This window comes from Anthonomus grandis, chromosome 3 (genome assembly GCF_022605725.1).
Source record: "Anthonomus grandis grandis chromosome 3, icAntGran1.3, whole genome shotgun sequence".
In the NCBI taxonomy this organism is placed as follows: Eukaryota; Metazoa; Arthropoda; class Insecta; order Coleoptera; family Curculionidae; genus Anthonomus; species Anthonomus grandis.
In genome coordinates, this window is record NC_065548.1 from 29,312,759 (window position 1) to 29,334,508 (window position 21,750).

A 21,750-nucleotide genomic window follows, 5' to 3' on the forward strand; every position below is an offset into this window, starting at 1 on the left:
AGTTCAAGCACGAAGAACCTACCCTTGGAAGCAGCCTTCAGAACACACATCGTCAGGAAGTTGCACCCACCAAGGAAGTCAACAACACCGAGAGCATTTTCCTGGGAATACTAGCATCGATTCCTTTAGGACCACTAGGCTTAAGGCAAGAAAGAAACCAATGGAAATTTTCGCAGTTTTGGCGTAAGCAACTTTTTCCTATTTTTCCATTTTTCCTTTATTTTTACCATAGACGTATAATATTTAGTAAAATATTTTGACATATTATTATAGGTAAATTTTTTTCTCTTTTGCTAATTTTTCTTTCATATTTCTTTAATTTCTGCATATTTTAGTATTATTCCTTTTTTATCATAACAATAAACTTTAATGCCAAACTCTTTGGCTGAAGAAATTGAAAATTTAGCTCAATCATTTTTAAGTTTATCCACTCAAGAAGGTTCTCAACTCACAAATCAATCAGACATGCAGTCTAACAATAAAGATATTGGTCTCTTAAGGTACCAAGCTGATAACATACCTCCGTATGATGGCAACCCTAGGCAATTAAATAGGTTTCTCACAGCTTGTGAACACTTTTTAAGTAACTTCCAAGATACAACAAATATAGCTAATCCCATAAATATTTGCCTAATAGATACCATTTTAATGAAACTTAAAGGTCGAGCCGCTGATATAATTTGCTCCAACTCAGATTTAAATAATTGGGCCGTAATTAAAGACGCCCTAATAGTAGCCTTTTCAGATCAAAGAAGCATCGAATGTCTTATCCAAGATTTAATTTCTCTAAAAATTCAAAGGTTCGAAAGTCCTACACAATTTGGCATGCGAGTGCAGGATGCCAGAAGTAATTTATTTTCAAAATTAAACACCTCTGTTGCTAATGATAATGAAAGGAAAATTAAAATTCAACACTATGAAGAATTTGCTCTGAAAACTTTTATTAGTAACTTGCCCCCTCAAATTCAGTTAGTTGTTAGATTACGTCAGCCAGAAAATATTGAAAAAGCTTTATCGTTAGTAGTCGAAGAAGAAAACTTTATATACTTTAGTCAAGGAAAAAATTATAACTTACAAACCTACCCACCACCATTTCGCACTCATTACAAACAATCAAAACCCCAACCAAGATCCCCATTACCACCAACCCCCAGCAATTTTCCATCATTTATACCAAACACTTTTAATTACGCCAGACCCCAATTTCAAAAACCTATAGGACCAACAAACTTTCAAAATTCTAATCCAAATCCCATATCGATTTCTAGGCCAAATATTCCAAATACAAGTTTTCATAATTTTGTTAGACCCAATTTTTCAAATAACACCTTTAATAGACCTCAATTGAATCTAAGACCCCCTAATTTCAACCCAAATAATAGTTTACCCAGTTCAGTCATTCGTCGAAATCAAGTCGAACCAATGGACACAAGTTCAGGAAATAGTCGACATACCTTTGTTCCTAGAAACAAAAGGCCCCGCGTTTCAGAACTATATGCCCATCAAATTTCTCCAGAAAGTATTGACTATAATCTCGATTCCGATAATACCTACTCCGACTATTATAACCCTTATCAGAATGATCAATATTATTATGACGATAATAATTATTACGATCCATATAATCATATTCCTGATAATTCATTTTCCAACCCGATCGAAGATGACACTTATAAAAGTGACGACATAACCATTTCTAACGAACAACAAAATTTTCAAAACCCCGATATCAACACACACCCAACATAATCCATTTAAATAACATTAGATCGGATTTACCATATATTTATATTGCTGACCTAAACGCATATTTTTTAATAGACACCGGTAGTAGTCGAAGTTTAATGAACCCTAAACTTGCTTACACGTTTTATCATAAATTTATTACAAATGAGAAATTTAATATCCAAACGGCACACGCTATGTCCTATCACAATGAAGTCGCTAATATTCCAGTTTTTAAAATCTTTAAATTTAATGGTTACCATAAATTTTATTTGTTCGATTTTTCGCAAAAATACGATGGACTTATTGGTAGTGATTTATTAAAACAACTTAACGCTAATATTGACTTAAAAAATTGTAAATTAATAACACAAAATTCTACTATTCCAATTATTTATGAAATAAAAAAACCAATAGAAACTCAAAATACCTTTAATGATCTTCAAAATTTTTCTATAACAATTCCGTCAAGATGTCAACAAATTGTAAAAATCCCAGTGAATCTAAAAGAAGGCTTAGGCATATTAGAATATCAAAATTTTGAAAATAATACAGAAATGCCTAAAGTACTTGTAAACATTTCAAATTTTTTTGCCTATACAACAATAACGAATGCCAATGAATATCCCGTTACCATTAATATTAATAGACCCTTTAATGTTGAATTAATAGATATTTTAGAAGTAAACTTTTGCAACAAAATCGAAACAAACCAAACCCTAACTAATGAACATGATAATATACTTAAAGAAAATCTTAAAAACCTGCGTTTGGACCATTGCAATAAAGAAGAGAAAGACTTTATTAGAAGATTATGCTTTGAATATCGCGACATATTTTACTGCGACAAAATACCCTTAACATTTACTAACCAGATTCAGCATAAAATCAATTTGACAAATGACACCCCTTTATTCACTAAAACATATCGCTATCCTGAGATACACAAGAAGGAAGTTAAAAATCAAATATCAGAAATGTTAGATCAAGGAATTATTCAAAACTCAGTCTCCCCTTGGTCTAGTCCAATTTGGGTTGTCCCAAAAAAAGTTGATGCATCCGAAAAAAAAAAATGGAGAGTCGTCATCGATTATCGTAAGCTGAATGAAAAAACCATAGGCGATAAGTATCCTCTTCCCAACATCGCAGATATACTTGATAAATTAGGTAGAAGCCAGTATTTTTCCACACTGGATCTTGCTAATGGATTTCATCAAATTGAGATGGATCCCAATGATACTCAGAAGACCGCCTTTTCAACAGAATCAGGTCACTATGAATTCCGCCGTATGCCATTTGGGTTGAAAAATGCCCCATCAACTTTCCAAAGAGTTATGGATAATATCCTCCGTGGCCTCCACAATGAAATTTGTGTCGTGTATCTCGATGACATCATCATTTTCAGTACTTCCTTGGAAGAACACATTTCTCGCCTACGTCAAGTTTTCTCACGACTCCGAGAATCCAACTTCAAAGTACAAATGGATAAAAGCGAGTTTCTTAGAAAAGAAGTCCAATATTTAGGTCATCTTGTAACATCCAATGGCGTAAAACCAAACCCTGAAAAAATCCGAGCAATTCAAGAATTTCCAATCCCCAAAAATTCAAAAGATATTAAATCATTTTTAGGTCTCCTTGGATATTATAGACGGTTTATTAAAGACTTTGCTAAAATAACCAAACCTATGACCTCATGCCTCAAAAAGGATTGTAAAGTCATCCATAGTCCCGAATTCATAAAATCTTTCGAACACTGCAAACATCTTCTAATGAATGCCCCTATCTTACAATATCCTGATTTCGAAAAGCCATTCATTCTAACTACCGACGCTAGTAATTTTGCCATAGGTGCCGTATTATCACAAGGTAACGTCCCTAACGATAAGCCTGTTGCTTATGCAAGCCGAACCCTTAACGATAGCGAATGCAAATACTCCACTATTGAGAAGGAACTCCTAGCGATCGTCTGGGCATGTAAATATTTTCGCCCATATCTTTTTGGGAAAAAGTTTAAAATATATAGCGACCACAGACCCCTTGTCTGGTTATTCAGTTTAAAAGAACCTAACAGTAAATTAGTTAGATGGCGTCTTCGTTTAGAAGAGTTCGATTATGAAATTATCTATAAAAAAGGCCTCCAAAATACAAATGCTGATGCCCTCTCTCGCATTCAAATCAATGCTTTTGAAAACGAAAGTATTGTAAACAACCCTGGTGAACAAGATATAGACATAGATGAATTCTTAAATGACCTTTGCAACGAAGCATTAAAAAACATGAATCTTGAACCCCCTACCCACCATAACATCATATCCCCACAAAGTTCTAATACAGTAATACCCAAAATAAATATAATAGAAAATATTCAAACCAGACCACCCCAAACCAGGCTTCGTAAAAGACTTGAAGAAGCACAAAACACCTTAGCCACACCACACTCTTCTAGCGATCCCTACATAATAAACGAAGGCATTACAATTTTGGAAGACATAATTAACAACAAACCCCACCAAATAATAATTTCCAAAAATCCCTATAATAAATTAAACATTAAACAAGAACAATTTGGAAATAATAAAATACTTCATGTAAAAATTCCTAACTCTAACTCTAATGATTCTCTTATCATTGATTTATTAAAAAATTACACTAAGGAAAACAAAATATTTTATCTTTACTTCTACGATGATTCGATGTACTTAAATTTTAACAAAGTTTACATGAAACATTTTTATTCCTCCGGACTTAAATTAATAAAATGCACAAAATTAGTAAACTCCGTCTCTGAACTCGATGAACGAATCATGCTAATCAAATATCAACACGAAGGTAAATGCAACCATCGTGGCATTAATGAGACATTAGAAAAACTTAAACGTAATTATTACTGGCCGTCAATGAAAGCAGATGTAACAAAATATATAAACGATTGTGATATTTGCCAAACCAGCAAATATGCAAGAAAAAATCCATACGTTCCTCTGGTATTAACAGAAACTGTCGGAAAACCTTTTCAACTAATTAATATTGACATTTTTAAATATGATAACCAAGATTTTTTAACTATTATAGACGCTTTTACAAAATTAGGACAGGCTTTCCCTATTCAAGGAAAAACAGCTATTGAAATCGCTAATGCCCTTATTCAGTACTTTTCCTTTTATGGTATTCCTGACAAAATTACCATGGACAATGGCACAGAATTTAAAAACGATACTGTTAAAGAGCTTCTGCGTGCTCATAAAATTAATGTACATTTTACCACTCCACTCCACCACGAATCAAACTCACTCGTCGAAAGGCTACATTCAACCCTTATCGAACATCTAAGAATCCTTCGACAGAAACATCCGTCAGATAGTACCATCTCCCTTATGAATTATGCCATAATAGCATACAACAATTCTATACACTCTTCCACTAAATTTACCCCGTTCGAATTAACTTTTGGCCATACAAATTCTAGAGATCCAAGTAATCTTTTAGAATCGACATTTTATAACGAGTATGTTATAAATCATAAAGATAGAGTTAAACATCTTTACGAAAATATAACACAAAACTTATTAGATAAAAAACAAAAAGTCATAGAAAAAAACAATAAACTAGGTCCCAATCAAACTCAATTCAAAAAAGGAGACAAAGTTTACAAAGTTAACAACTCTAGAAATAAAAAAGATAACAAATTTAAAGGCCCCTATCAGATTGTAGAGCTCCTTAAAAGAAATAAAGCTAAGATTAAAAACCCTATTAACAACAAAATAATAACAATTTACATAAAAGAATTGAAACTACCCCCTGTTGTTACAGAATCTTCCAGCTCGCAGGCGCAGAACTAGCAACTCCTAACTTCCATAAAATTAATCAAAATCCAGGACTCCTTCCCCTAAAAATTGGTAATGCTCAAAACATAGCTGACTATTGGTCCTTTGTTGAAATATTAGACGTAAGTGACATCATTAAAGAATTTAAGTCCCTTGAAAATCATTATTTCCAATTACAATCTTCCATAAAAAACACATCCACTAATTATAATCATTTTCTAAACTCTTTTAATTTGATCGCGTCTCTAAAAAACAAAATCAATATACAGATAACACAAATCAACCCTTTCTATTCATTTTCACGTACCAAGAGAGGTCTCATTAACGGTTTAGGATCTATAGTCAAATCCTTGACTGGAAACTTAGATCAAAACGATGCTGAAAGATATGACAACGCTATTAATACTATAACAAATAATGAGAATAAAGTTAAAACACTTCTCAAAGAGCAAATTACTATCATAGAAAAATCATCAATAAATTTTATAAATATTAGCAAGAATTTAACATACAACCAACAAATTTTAGAAAAACACATTAGGCAGATAGACACGATTATTAAACAAATTCAAAACAATAACACCATTTCTTATGGTTACTTTACAAGCCAAATAATTTTATCTCAAGTAATCAATGCTTTTCAAAACATCTACGATATTCTAGAAAATGTCGGTATAGCCATCACATTTTCAAAATTAAATATATTTCATCCTTTCATAGTAAACCCTAATGACCTTTTAAATGAAATCATGTCTATAACACCACACTTAACATACAATAAACTTCCTTTCACTGCCACATTAGAAAATTTATTGCTTTTTGAAAAAATTATTGAAATCAAAAGTTACATAAAAGAAAACAAAATCACATTCATCATACAAGTACCTATAGTCGAAATAAAAAACTATGTATTGTATCGTCTATATCCCCTCCCAGTTCCCTTTAAAAATACCTTTCAAATCATCATTTCACCTAACAAATACCTCCTTTTAAATGAAGTTAGCTATATTGCATTTGACACAAAGTGCCAAGAGATAACGCCACAACACTTTATATGCAAAGAAAGCAGCCCTATGAGCATAGGAACTGATCCTCCATGCGAAGTAAACCTACTATCGTATGCAAAAAAAAAACCATAAATTGCCAAATTGTCGAGACAAAAATCAATAACCTAAAAATCCAAAAGTTAGAAGAAGAAAAATGGATGCTGATAACACCTAACGAAACAATCGCAAACCAACAATGTGGAACTAACAAAGAAAACATACCTTTAAAAGGAACCTATGTATTAGAATTCCCGCCTAACTGTACCATCCAAATAGAAGGTCACCTCCTTAGGAACTACCACCTGAAAGAACAAACAAAATTCCAGAACATTCAGCTGCCTAAACTCATCTTTGAAGCCAATCTGAATCCTAATTATATAGAAATCCCGCCCTTTAAAATGGATAAACTAAACCTTGAGGACATTGAAAATATACCCAGTATTATTGCCCAAGAAAAGGAACAACTGAAGGAAGCCCTACTCTTCAACGGACCTCTTCATATACAGCCCATCAGCATTTGGACCCTGTTAATATATATTATTATTCTCAGCTTCATTGGGTACCAAGTCTACGCGAAATACTTCAAGATGGTGCCCAAACTTCTAGAAGATGCCAACCGCTCTCCTTCACCCGAAGCCACAACCAGTCAGCCTCAAATCGTCATCTAAGTTCCCCTGCATCCCCAGGCTCACCTCTACGAAGGGAGGAGTTACACGCTACCAATCTGCCTATTCAGCTAACCAATTACCTATTGATTTACTTATTTGATTACTAAGCAAACCAACACTATAAATATATATATTGCCTTGCCATTAAAAACTAATTACATTACTATTAAGTTACTGTTTAAATTAAGTTAAATTTTAAGTTGTAATTTCCGCTCTCGAATAAATAATTTTTAAAAAAAGTTATTTTCGTGTTGACTACATATAACTGGCGCCAGTCAAAGGCAAGACCAAAGCAGTAGGCTAAGACATTTGGCTCATAGATATTGAGACGTTTTTTTAGCGGGAAAAAAGAGAGGATTAACATAGTCTAACAGTCCCAACTGGTAGAGAGCTCGAGGACTACAACTGCCCAAAAAAGAGGAGGCTGATAAAATAATTGAGAGTATGGTCAAGGAAAACATCATAGCTGCATCTAACAGTTCTGTGTCACCGCTGGTCATACTGATCACATAATGGCTTTACTTGTAGTACTAGTAAAGAAGAAAGACGGCTTGACTAAATTCTGCGAAGGTTACCGGCAGCCTAATCACGTACCTAAAAAGGACAGCTACGAGACCTACTAAAAATGACACTTTGTTTAAGTCCAGATGAGACTTAGAAAGTGGATACTTGCAAGTTATAGTACATAGTATATTTGAACGGCTGATGGAAATGATTTTGAGACGACTGTCCTTGAAGACTCGCCCTGTTTACCTTGATAAAGTCCTTATTTACCTTGATAAAGTTTGCCTTGTTTATCAAGGTAAACAAGGCGAGACGTTATTGTAGTAGGAAAATCGTTTGAGAATCACATGAAATATCTAGCAGAAGTATTTCTAAGGCTACGAGGTTCTGCATTCAAGTTGAGACCAAAGAAATTTCATATATTTCAAAGAGCTGTGCAGTGTCTGGGTCAGATCGTTTACAGTCAAGGAGTTGATAAATGTTCAGACCAGTGAGGCCAAGGTCCAGACTGTCAAAGATTGGCCAGTTCCCAAAAAAAAAACACATGAGCTAATTAGCTTTTTATGATTATGCACTTACTACCGATGCTATCTAGATAGATTTGTCAACATCGCAAAACAGACTCAAAGCAAACTCGATAATCTGAACTAAAGGATTATTCGCAGCATGTTAGTAGTTGTCTACAGACGTGCAACTTCTGGTGTGCTGTTATACTTCCCAACGTCGTTTTCGAGGGAAAACCGTTGATTGTTATTTCTATAAGAAGTCCAGTTGCAAGAGAGGAACCGTTTGCCGATATTAACATCCACTTTATTTGGAATCATTTCATCCCAAAATGAGCATTGAAAGAGGGCAGTGTAATAGTAACTGTGTAATGTAAGATTGTTAAACATAAAATTAAACGATATCTTAATTTGTGAAGATTTTAATTAACTAAACAAGCAACATCAATCTAAGATCAAGCAAAAACCCGTCATAAAAACAAAACGCGTGATTCCATAACCCAATCTGTTTTTGAAGGTGGAAGACAATGGTACAGTGAAAACATCTTGTTGGACTTGCACTGACCAGGTCAGTTTACACTTGATAACGGTTAGAGATACTTACCAACCGAAACGTCATGTTACATTAAATAAATAAGACAATGCAAGTCCGACAAGATGTTTTCTCCATAACCCAACTTAACATAAAAACATGTGTTCTAGAAAATCAATAATTTAACTCAATTTGTGCTGCTTGACAGTAGGCAACCCACACAACATAATTTAACTACATATTATACATCTCCCCTTTACACCAAGTCTTATAAGTCTAAACGAGTTGGTTTTCTGATAATGCGACCAGACCTAGTAGTAACTGGCTCGTCATTGATTACGGGTGGATTGTCAGATTCTGCATTAGATCTACACACATTAAGGGGATCAGGGTCAATAACTAAAGGAAGTTCATCATCAAATAAACTGGGAATATTTAAGTTTCTAGATGTAGACTCCTTAAGGTCAACTCTATTTCTTCTAATTTTGTTTCCACTACTGTTCTAAATTATATAAGAACGAGGGTAGTGGTGTTTATTTAAATTTTTTTCTGGTTCCCACATCATGATTAAATACTACAACATTGGTATTGTCTTTTGGCGGTTTTAGATCCTTACAATTTTTATTGTAATTCTGTTTGTACAATGTCTCTTTTCTACTTATTTTTTCTGCAACATTTAGGCAGAGTTTTGGCTTAAGAAGTTCACAGTTAATTGGCAGCTTAGTCTTACAAATTCGACTCATTAGGAGTTCAGATGGTGAGTAGCCTAGATTTTTCAGAGGGGAATTTCGATATTGCAACAAAGCAACATCAATATCCTGATGGGTATCTAAAGCCTTTTTATTTATACGCTTACATATGCCCACTCCTTTCTCAGCGAGTCCATTTGAGCGCGGATAGTTTGGACTGCGAGTTACAATGTCAAAATTCCACTCTTTGGCGAATAATTTAAAAGAATAACTGTTAAAAGGCACATTGTCACAGCACAGCTTATCTGGTACTCAATGTGTACAAAATATCTTTTTAAGCTCTAAATATATAGAATTATTTGTCTCTAATAATGGGCATTTCTAACCAATTTGAATAAGCATCATCAACAACTAAGTAGCTTACATTCGCATAAGTAAATATGTCCAAACCCAACCTCTCCTAAGGCCTTTCAGGAACAGGGTAACTAATAAGGCTTTCTTTTTGTTCTTTAAGTGAAATTTTTCACAGGTTTTACATTTTTTTATAAAATTTTCAATATCTGTATTAATGCCGGGCCAATAAAAAATTTGTCGAGCTTTCGATTTTGTTTTTTCGACCCCAAAATGACCCTCATGCAAAAGCTCAAGCATTTCCTTACCCATTGAACTTGGCACCACAATCTTGCTTTTAAAAAAGAGTATACCATTAGACACAAACAAATCATTTTTAATTTTAAAAAATTGCTTAATATCTGGAGATACTAAGCGAGCATTTTCAGGCCAAGCATTAAGGCAAAAATCTACAACAAGTTTAAGTTTAGCATCATTTTTAGTTTCGTTTTTTAATTGATTTTTACGGGACTCAGATACAGGTAAATTTTTTTCAACAAAGTGAATGGCATATTCAAATTCATTGTTTGATTTAAGACCTCCTTCTTGGAGGTAGGCTCTAGATAATGTGTCCGCTATATAAAGGTATTTGCCTGGTTTATAATTGACACTTAAGTTATAATTAAGGTGCCTAAGATGCATTCTTTGTAACCTTGGTGAAATTTTATTTAAATTTTTTTTAAAAATAGCCTCTAAGGGCTTAAGAGGAGAAACCCGTCATAAAAACAAAACGCGTGATTCCATAACCCAACTTAACATAAAAACATGTGTTCTAGAAAATCAATAATTTAACTCAATTTGTGCTGCTTGACAGTAGGCAACACACACAACATAATATGACTACATATTATAGTGTAATATAAATAGACCAAAAATTTCGATAAATACATAAATTACTCTAATTTAAATATTGGAGCTATCTATTACAAAATAGATTAAATCAGCTGTATTTTCACGTGTACTTTTTATTTATTTTCTTCCTTTGTTTTTTCAGGATCACCCACGCGAACTCTTATTTCTACACTTGACCAAGGCCAGGCATTAAAAAGGTTAGTTACTTTTTAAGTAAAGAAATATGCTTAAAATAATGGTCAGGGCAAAAACATTGACATTCTATATAAATAATGAAATGTCAACACTAAATTACGTTTTGGTTTTATGATAATTTTAATATTTTTAAATAGCATTTTTTATAAGATGTTTGCGGATAATAAATCTTTTCAATTATGCAAATTAAAAATGTTTGTGCTCATAGGACTTTAGTAGTTGCTCTTGTATCTTATAATAATAGTATGAGAAGCTTCATAAAGTAATACGTGTCATTCAAAATTAATACTTTACTAAAAATTTTATGTTAGGTGCATGCAACCATTTAATTATTAATGGAAATATTAGGTTTCAAGTACGTAATTTTTGAGAAATTATAAAATAAAAACCATAGTAACTATTTAAAAATTATAGTGTTTATTAAAGATTAATTTTTCAAAAGTTAAAAGTATCCTTATTAATTATTATTGCTGACTTTATTATTATTAATATTTATTCTTAACTACTAATTTAAATTTTACAATATTATTGTAATTTTTGGGATTTTGTTGGGGATAACTTTTTTCTTTATAAGTTTTTTTTTAATTCTCACTTGATGTAAGCAGTCTGCTAATATAGAAATCTTGGAAAGCCATTGACATTATAATATACGTTTTTATTTAACTATTTATGAGAATTCAATTACGAAACATTTTAGTTTCGTAATAAGTTGTTCAAATTATCTTATTAAAAATTAGTGATCATCAGTAGTAGTAGTTCACAGTGTTCATCATAGCGAATACAATTAAAAGTATTTTTGCACGTAAAAAAAAACAATGAAATAAGTTAAATGAAAAAAACAATAAATAATAAGGTTTTGACGTGGTTTAAGCATTAACCATCTCTTTAAATTTTTTAAAACCTATTTAACTTTGATAGAAGTAAAAGAAAAACTAAAAAAAAAATATAGTTTTAATATCATTAAACAAAAAAACTATTTTAACTTTCTATTTAACCTCATATTTTTAAGATTTTAATTTTAAAATAAGACATAAGTACTAAAGGACTGCGTACTCGTAACATTTTGATCTTGTTGAAATTAGCAAAGACAAAGCTGTTGTATAATAAAAGTTTTTTATTAATAATTAATAAATTAATAGAATAAAATACTATAGTACTAATATTATATATCATATACCTTCTATAGGAAAAAATTTGATTATTGATACCAAATTTTTTATTTGATTTTTCGTACTAATATGAAAATCGCGCAAGTATTATATATCATTAAAATTCTTACAAAATTTTTGACATTGACATGTCAAATGTCAACGTAATAAGTAAGTTCGAAATTGCCATAATATGTTTGATGTAATAGTATAATATTGAGGTAAAATGTTAAAACATATCTTGCAGGCAATCTTGAAACATAAAAATGAAGCTTCGCTAAGAGAGACAAACAATCAATTTGTTATGCATTAAGTCGAATAAAAAGTTAATGAATTGTGATTTCCTTCCAGGAATAAGGCACAGTTCGTTGAATTTGGCTAGAAAGTAATTTAGGGTCAAACCCTTGGATTCGATAAAGCTTGGCTTTGTATTTTTAAAAAAGTATTTCTATTTTTCGAGAGCATTGAGATGACAGTTATATATCGTGCACCCGGAAGAAGAAGGTGACATCTCAAAATTACTCATTTTTCAGGAGAGGCGTTTAAAGATGTTGACTTTTTTGATATTTTTGTTATTATTTTTTAGGTCTTGATAGGATGATAATTTGTTTAACTTGTGTTACTGATTTTTTGCCTCTATTGAATGGTAATATTAATTTTTTGAGACTGCTCAAGATTAGGGAGAATTTGACAGAAGTAACCTTTTTGAATATAAAACAGGCAAAGCTACTTCTTTATTTCTTATGGCAAATAAGGAGTTTTTTGGTAGGCAATGCTTAAAATTTCAACCAAAGTGAAAAAGATGTCTGTATCAAATCATTAATTACTTCAAGTATTAAAACAAAAAGAAAAAATTGAATATTTCACAAGAATATTTAATCTTAGAAACAACAGCATTGCAAATTAAACTATCTTTATCAGATAAACAACTAGCATCTATTAGATTTAGTACAACAAAAAACAAGAAACTACTGAGTATTTCCCAAAATTAATAAACCAAAAACCTAGCATTTATAGTAAGTAAATACCTATATTACCCATAATAATAAAAGGAACAAAAAACATTTTCTTAAGTAGGTAACCAAATTAAAACCTGGATAATGGCTTAAAATTATCTTTGTCATAAACACTTATAACAAGTTTTTTTTAAACTACGTATAAAAAGAAAGACAAGAATCCACTGCTAGAATAAGCAAACTAAAAAAATAATTTAAATGCAGAATAAACTAGAAACATTTACAAACGCTCAAAAAAACTCAAATAATACATCGGCACACACTTCTTTTTTTTATTAGATCTATCAGGCCATTCTTTTTAGTATCTGAGATACCAACTTTTGTTTTGTAAGCTGGCTGAAAATTAATAACTTGCTTTGGTTCTTAGCTTCTTCGATTTTTAATATTAATTTGAACTTGTCTAAATTCTTCATCGTATGACGTCTTGTAGGACAAAGTTTCCAAATTATTCTTATCTAATTCAAAAACTTTAACATCAGAAAATCGAAAATTTTTTGGGAAATTGATTTGCAGGTCGGACGCCAAAGCTTTGAAATCTTTAACATCTTGATGGCATATTTCGTGTACATTGTATGGGGTGCCAGTTTTTTTAGCTGTGCGCATGAGACATGCATACTGGTCGGGAACATAAATTGAATTGGATTTCTTATATCTTTTAATTTCTCTGTCTATAGTCGCATGAACACTATCCTTTTCATTTTGAGAGTGTCCGGTTATCAAAAACTTATGTGTAATGGTTTTTATATTAAATGATTTTATTGCAAACAGGTAACTAGCCAGGACAAACTGATTTTTGTTTTGGCCAGCGCAATTATCTGAGTAGAGGATTATTTTCAATCCATCTCCGGTATCAGTAGTCTCACACATTTTTTGAAAGAAATCAAAAATGCAACTACCGATTTCGTTCGCTCCCCTACGGGCTTCTGCTTCATGCCATAGATAGCAGGTTCCTTCATTACTCTTTAGGTCGTACAAAGTGAAATTGAACACATTTAGTTTGGAAACATAATAGAAGGAGGATGCTTCTCCAACAGGACATGGTAGTATTGCTTGCATATCATACAACATAACTTTTGTGAATGGATCTGCATTATTCTTATCTGCGTCTTTCTCGATTCTACTCAAATCCTTCTCTCTTATGTGTGTTTCATATGTTTTTGCATAGCTTGTTTCTCTTCTTCACTACCATTGCTGTATTGCAAACACAATTCGCACTGATCCTTTTTAGGTAAATGGAATGCAATATTAAACTCCTGATTAAAGATCTTGCAGTACATTAAGTAGTTTGCAGCTGGTTTCTTTTGCTCTTCACATATTTTCTGGTAGTCGCGATGAAGATCTGCCATTGTTCGACTTCCCTCTATATACTCCTTTTTTGTATGAGAATGACAATAGTGGCTCTCAATACGTGGTATGGACCGTATGTGATCTCTTATATCGTTCTTAATACTCTCATCAACTTTATAATGATTTTCATGCTTCCCTCGTCTGTCGATTTCCAATACGATCGAACTGTCACAGTGTTTTCGTTTCTTGATCACAGTTTCAATCACTTTATTATTAATGTCTAGTGTTGAGATGAAAAAACGTTTACACACCCTCATATGTATGTTATCTACAATAAAATAATATGCATTATTTGGTTTCCGTGGGTTTTCTACATTACTGTATTTATATTTTGGCTTAATGGTTTGCAGATTTGAAGAAATAAACTCTCTTTTCTGTTCAACAGTCTGCAACTACACATGGGGGCTTGAGTGATCTAGCTGGGCGTTCTTTTTCTATGTTTTCTTTGGTACCATCTTCTCTTCTTATAATACTTGAATAACTGTAGCTTTCACCTGCATTTCTTAATTTTTTGCTTACTTTCTTTTGCCATAGTTCAGGATTAAATTTTCTTTTTTTAGCGGTTTTTTCAACTAAAGTAGGATTTTTCACTTTTCTTTTCCTGTTTGCTGTTTGCTCAACAGATACTTCATTTTCAATATCTGACTCGCCTTCTAATTGGTATGTAGGATCACCTACGCTGTCATCGCTTCCAAAAGGATCTGACTTGGACGAAGAACTGGATGACGACGATGTACTAGACGACGATGTACTAGACGAGGATGATGAGTTACTCGATGATGATGTTGAACGCTTACGACTTCCATTCTGTGGTATGGTATTTTGTAATATTTCAGTACTGGATTCACCAGCGACACTAGTGATATGGTTATTCGAGATGCCTCTATCAAATTCTTGAAATTCAGAGGAATAGTTTCCTAAAAAATATGATCAGATAGTTAAAAACATAAATTAATTAGGGTGAAAAGAAAAAACTTGAAGTCTCCCTCCACTATTTATTTAAATTCCTAATCACAGATTAAGAAGTGCGCAACATGTTTCAAATGTAGATACATTCATCTTCAGGGGCCAGCAAAGGAAAGAGTTTACAGTCACGCACGACTGCTCACATGTAGCAGCCAAGGCTTAAGAAACTTGTGTAAAGAAATTCATCATGGATATACTTCAGCAGGTTATTAGAAATTTAGTAGGGAGGATTTTTTTTTTTTGTTAAAACATGTGAAATAAAAGTTAAAGTTAAGACAGTTTAAAAGTTTTGGACGTTACATGTAAGAGAAGACCTCAATTACATTTACATGTAACGTCCAGAACTTTTAAACTGTAACTTTAACTTCCACTTCACAATGTTTCAATAAAAAAAAAATGTCTTCCTACTAAATTTCTAATAACCTGCTGAAGTATATCCATGATGAATTTCTTTACACAAGTTTCTTAAGCCCTTGGCCTTTCCTACATGTGAGCAGTCGTGCGTGATTGTAAACTCGTTCCTTTGCTTGCCCCTGAAGATGAATGTATCTACATTTGAAACATGTTGGGCACTTCTTAATCTGTGATTAAGAATTTAAATAAATAGTGGAGGGAGACTTTAACCTTTTTCTTTTCACCCTAACCCATATCTCCACTGCAACATAAATTTGTTATTAATTTTTTTATTTTTATTTTTAATTAAGCTGAATACAAATTTAGATAAAGAATCCCATTATTTTATTACCCGCAACCATTGGCTCTTGAAGATCAACAATGCTTGTCTCAATGGAAGTTTCAATAATGTAAGAATTTCTTTGTTTGTGAGTGACATTAGCAACCTCTTGAATGGAAGAATCGTTGCCTAAAATAATAAATTATTGGAAAACCAAAACAATTCAAGTTTTTTGTTTCAGTTATTTAGCGAAATATTGATTGGCAATTTTTTTAAAATTATTACCAGCAACCAATGTCTCCTGGAAATCAGCAATATTACTTGTCTTGATGGGAGCTTCAACTATCGGACTATTTGGTTGTGTATGAGTATCCAGCTCATGGACAACATCTATGCCATGAGGAAAGCCATTAGAAACCTCTTGAAACTTATCAGAATCTTTGCCTAAAAGAATAACAAGATAACCGTGAGAAAAACCAAATCTAGATCTTTTTATTTGAAATTTAGCTGAAAATGAATTAAGCAAGAAAATTATTACATACTTGCAACCTCTGTCTCCTGAATATCAAGAACAATACTTTTTTTTACTAAAGTTTCGGATGCCTGAATATTTGAAGGTATATTAGTGTCTGTCTCATGGGTGACATAAGTAGTGTTATTCGGAAAGACACTAGCAACTTCTTGAATCACATGAGATTCATTTTCTAAAATATGGAAGGGCAATTATTATTTATTTAAAAGTCTTTCGTTTGTTTAAATAAAAAAATATTTTATTACGTGCAAACACAGCCTCCTGAATGTCAGCAAAATTTGAATTATTTGGAGGTATATCACTGGTATTACCCACCACTTTTTCCATAATTTTCATCGTCCTTTTTTTATAAGACATTATGTATGTCTTGTCTATCTAAAAACAAAATTACCCTAAATCTTTTTGGCTGCAAAAAGCTTGTAATAAATTTTAGTGTTACACATAATTATTTAGAAATTATCGGAAAGAAAGTTACAAAACAGAAAAAAATTTAACGTAGTTTGTTTATCTGTAACCAGCTTGTAAATAAGACAGTAATATTTGTAAATGTCTTACATATCTGTTTAAAATTTATTGAAAAGAAAGTTACAAAACATAAAAACACTCAACATCATTCATAATAGTTTGTAGAAAAGAGTTATAATTAGATATATCACTTTATTGCATGAACATTTTCTAAAAATTAAAGTAATATTTCGGCTTGTCACCTTATTGAATATAAATAAATTCATGAAATATTACTTACCTAAGCATACAGAGAGTTATATATCTAAATGTATCACTTTTTGTAAACAACAAATATCTTTGGTCATGAGACAACTCGAAATATCACCTTTATTCAGAAAATTCGCGATGCACTCTCCTCGAAAGGCCCAGTTAAACTGAGATATCACCATCTTCTCAATACGTTCTGCGTGCAAATGCCGAATTCGGTAAAGAGACAACACGCCATCTCTCGGTCAGTGAGTATAGCTCACGTGTAACTCTTTTTCCCATGAAATAATACAATTATTTTAAATCGTTTTCTGTAAACAACTCAATTTGGCCAAATTTTGAGATATCACCTTCTTCTTCCGGATGCACGATATAATGATAGCAGAATTCAGCCCTGACCTTACAAAATTGTAATACAATATTTTAATGGTATTTACGTTAGTAAAGAATTAATTAAAAAATCTACTGTTTAAGATGTGGCTGATGTACATGTATGTAAGTTACTCTATAGGGGGAACAAGAATACTCAAATTTCTAATACTATCATTAATCCTGTTTAAAACAACACTATCCAGCTTGTAATTACCTATAACTACTTTACATTGTCAGCACAAGCTTAGTACACTTAATAATCCTAATGAGATCATCAATTAGAATTAGGAAAAGAAAGGCTCTAAAGCTTGACACCTGGTATAGAATAGAATCGACGTAAAGTTTTCGTATTCCATCACTATGAACGATTGAACAGATAGGATTTAAATAAAGTTAATAAGCCTTTTGAGAATCTTTATATAGGAAAATCCTTGTATATCAGATTGAGATCCAGCGGCCAAACATTCACATACCTTATTGGAAAAACTGAACAGTTATTTGTTACACAAATGCGCACAGAGAGAGTTTCCTTTAACCTTTAGTAACACTTTTTCAAATAAATGGACTACAGCTAGTAGAGATTAAAGTACTAAAAACAATAGATTTGAAAGTAACATAATAATATTTTGACAATAAAAATCTAATTTCCTTCATATTCTTTAGACTCTGCGTAGGAACTTCATTTATATTTCTTACTGTATTCGGTATTTTAGTGAATTCACTGTGTTTCTTATAATCCTGTGAAATGATGTGAAATCTCAGAAAGGCATACTCGAGAAAGTTCCAACGTTATTTTATAGAAAATTATCTTCGGACTAAAACAAAGTTTTTAAAAATAAAATCACATAAGTACTGTCTTGTATAAAAAACTACCTAAAGTGACTACCATTGGCTCTTGGCCCCTTTGGTCTTAATGAAAAAATCTAGTATTCTCATTATCAGTTCTAGGACTCCTAATTTTTTAGGACCGTAAGTTTTTACCGATAACAATACTAAAATGAGCTGGTACACCACCGTTCATCAGCTCAGTAATTCAAGTCAGTAACTAAATAAGTCAGTAATTTAAGTATTTAGACTAATGTGTGCAAAGGCCAATGTTAGATCGCTACACTTGGAGAAAAATCAGCAGAAAAATCCTACATGCATTGATTTGAATTTTCTAACCACTTAGATAGAACTATGCGGTCTAATTGAATTTTATAATATTCTTTAATCAAAGCTCAGCGAACTCGTGGTTGTGTCCAATCCAACCATAAACTGTATACAGATCGTGTTTTCGTTCGTTACTTATAGAAAACCGCATAGAGGCGAAATTTTGCAACGTCGCGCGTGTACAAGTGCCTGCGACAGAGCGCCGCCCCGGCCGGCCCGAGGACGGGATTAGTAAACATCTGACTTTCGTGGGAGCTGCGTCGTTTGGCGACAAAATGTCCCAAAATATTACGCGAAAATCCAGGCATTTTTAAAATATTTATTCTAATGCGGGTTTTACAGACATGACAATGTGTAAAACCCGCATAGAATAATTGTAATCTTAAAATGTTTAATATGCTGTATTTTGCATAATGAAAATTAAAGCGTTATTCTAATAAAAAATAAAATATCAACTCTGATAAAAATATAATAAAAAATCAGAAATAAAACTCTAATAAACAAACTTAACAACATATAATTTTTTAAATAAAAGGCTCAAATAAACCGCCTTTTTTCGCTAAACAAAAACTTAACCTATCGTAAAAAGCTATTTCGCACCTCCAAAAGAGTTTCAGGTAAAATGGAATTGGCACCTTCGACAATTTTATTTCGCAACTCCTCTAAATTTGTTGGCCTACTAAGTTCATGCTTGTAAATGGTCTCCTTAAGGTAACCCCATAGATAAAAGTCATTTGGAGACAAATCTGGAGATCTAGGAGGCCATTTAATATCGCCAGTCCCACTAATAAGACGGTTAGGAAAAGTATTTGTTAAAAATTCTTTTACCCTAGCCGCGTTATGAGCAGGACAGCCATCTTGCTGAAAATAAACCGATCCCAGGTCTACATCAGGTAGGATTTGAATGGCAGGAAGAACTTGGTTTTGCAGCAACTTTTGGGCGTTTAAAGTGCCATCAATAAAAAATGGCCTTAAAACATTGTCGCCCAAAATACCTGCCCAAATATTCAATTTCTGAGGATACTGGGCACGAAACTGAACACTTCTGTGCTCGTTTTCCTGAGACCAATAATGAACAATGGAAGGATTGTGTTTGCCATGTAATGGAAAAGAGATTCATCAGAAAACAAAATATTTTTTAAAAAATATTCGTTTGCATTTGCTTTTTCCATCACGGTTTCACAAAATTTCATTTTTCGTCACTGGTCTTCAGAAAATATTTCCTGAGTTTTTAAATACTTGAAACATTTGTACCCATATTTTTTCCAGATACAAGCAACAGTTTTATTGCTCATTCTTAGTTCCTCTCCAACACTTCTAGTGGACCATGTCGAATCAAGTTCTAGGATACTGCAAACCATTTCTTCCCGCCGTTCTATAACTTGGACCACTTCAACAGGTGGTTCTTGACGTTTTGTGTGGCATTTTTTACAATCTTGAAGACAAAAAGATGTCTCAGAATTTGTAAGCACATTTAAAACCGTTTTTGCACAAGGAATCGGTCTATTCTGAAATGTCACTGGAAACAAATCTCTACATTGTACTGCCGAATTGCCTCCATAAAACCATTTAATTAGTTGAACTCTTTCGGAAGGGGTATAAACAGCCATAGTGAAAAAAACACGAAAATAACGCTCAAAAATTATTAATGCAACGTGCAGTAACACAGCAAAGTGAGGTCTGCTGACTCCCGGTTCAAAAAATAAAAACGAAAAATTCCGCCGCCTGCAAGCCGCAACCAAGCAGTGTTGCCATTATTTTGGGTAATACGTAGCTCGCGATAACACGATCTGTATACGCGTTTTCATGAATGAAGTTATGTTTTTACATTAATTCTCTGGTACAAGAAGTTATAAAGCAAAAAAATATGTCCATAATAAGTCCAAATTTTCTAGACAAATATTTTATTTAATACTCCAAAAATCTTGAAAACTAATTTACCTGCAAATAACAAAATATTACGATAAGCCGTATAAAGTTTCTATGTACTTCCAGACTTTTATCGAATGATCAACTCATCGGAGGTCTTGTTTAATTTTTAAAAAGCACTAAGGAACCTATTTTGATTTAACTTTGATTTGATTTTGATTTAACTGTTTACCGCATTGCTGCAATGTATGTATTATAGTATTAATATTTATTACTCCATTTTGCCCAGAAGTTCCTTCAAACAACTGTCACTGGGAAAGACAATTTAATTTAATGTGGGTCATGTCAAGTCTTGGACAAGTAGTTAAGACTTATGGAAAAAGTGGACGAGAGTATAGAAGCAAATCAATTTACGTGAGCTAAGTATTTAGTTCCTTACAACATTGAATCTCTGATGTGTCTTAATGTGACTGATATTAGACTTTAGTCTTGCTAAGACCACTGAAATAAGAAGCAGCTGGTAGATCAAAATTCTTGTTTTAAAAGTTTATGTATTGGGTATTAGCAAGAAAAAATTCGGACCTTACTTGCTGTAGATATTAGTACAGAGATAGCGCCTTACGATTAGGCGTCGAAAAGTTAATTTTGAAAGCCTTAGGAGATAGAGCCACTACTAATTCTTGGTACCGTAATATTGTCCTGCATAGTTTTAACGTTTATTTCTCATATATGAAGTATGCTATTTGGGTTTAAGATGAAAACAATGAAAGGTTTTTGATAAAAGGGGTTGAATAATGGTAATAATAACTATGGGCTGATAGTATTCAGAATTGTGGACATATTAAATCTAAAACAGTATTTAACCCTGGATAAAAATAATGGGTAAGTGATTCTACAAGACTACGAAATAAGATGTTAGATTCTTTAAGTCCGTAGAAGCAACAGGAGATGTTTCATATCAAAGGATATAGGACTCACGAGAGATTAACTCTTAAATTGTACTAATAACAAACATCACGGTATTTAACTTAAA

General features: G+C 32.4%; 1 protein-coding gene across 1 annotated transcript in view; it reads left to right on the forward strand.

Annotated features, from left to right (window-relative positions):
- Positions 1-21,750, forward strand: part of LOC126734646 (glutamate receptor-interacting protein 2) — a 1,148,906-nt gene that overhangs the window by 159,780 nt on the left and 967,376 nt on the right. Inside the window, exon 2 of the mRNA XM_050438344.1 lies at positions 10,876-10,930. The gene's annotated coding sequence lies outside the window, so the exon portion shown is untranslated. The remainder of the gene's footprint in view (positions 1-10,875; positions 10,931-21,750) is intronic.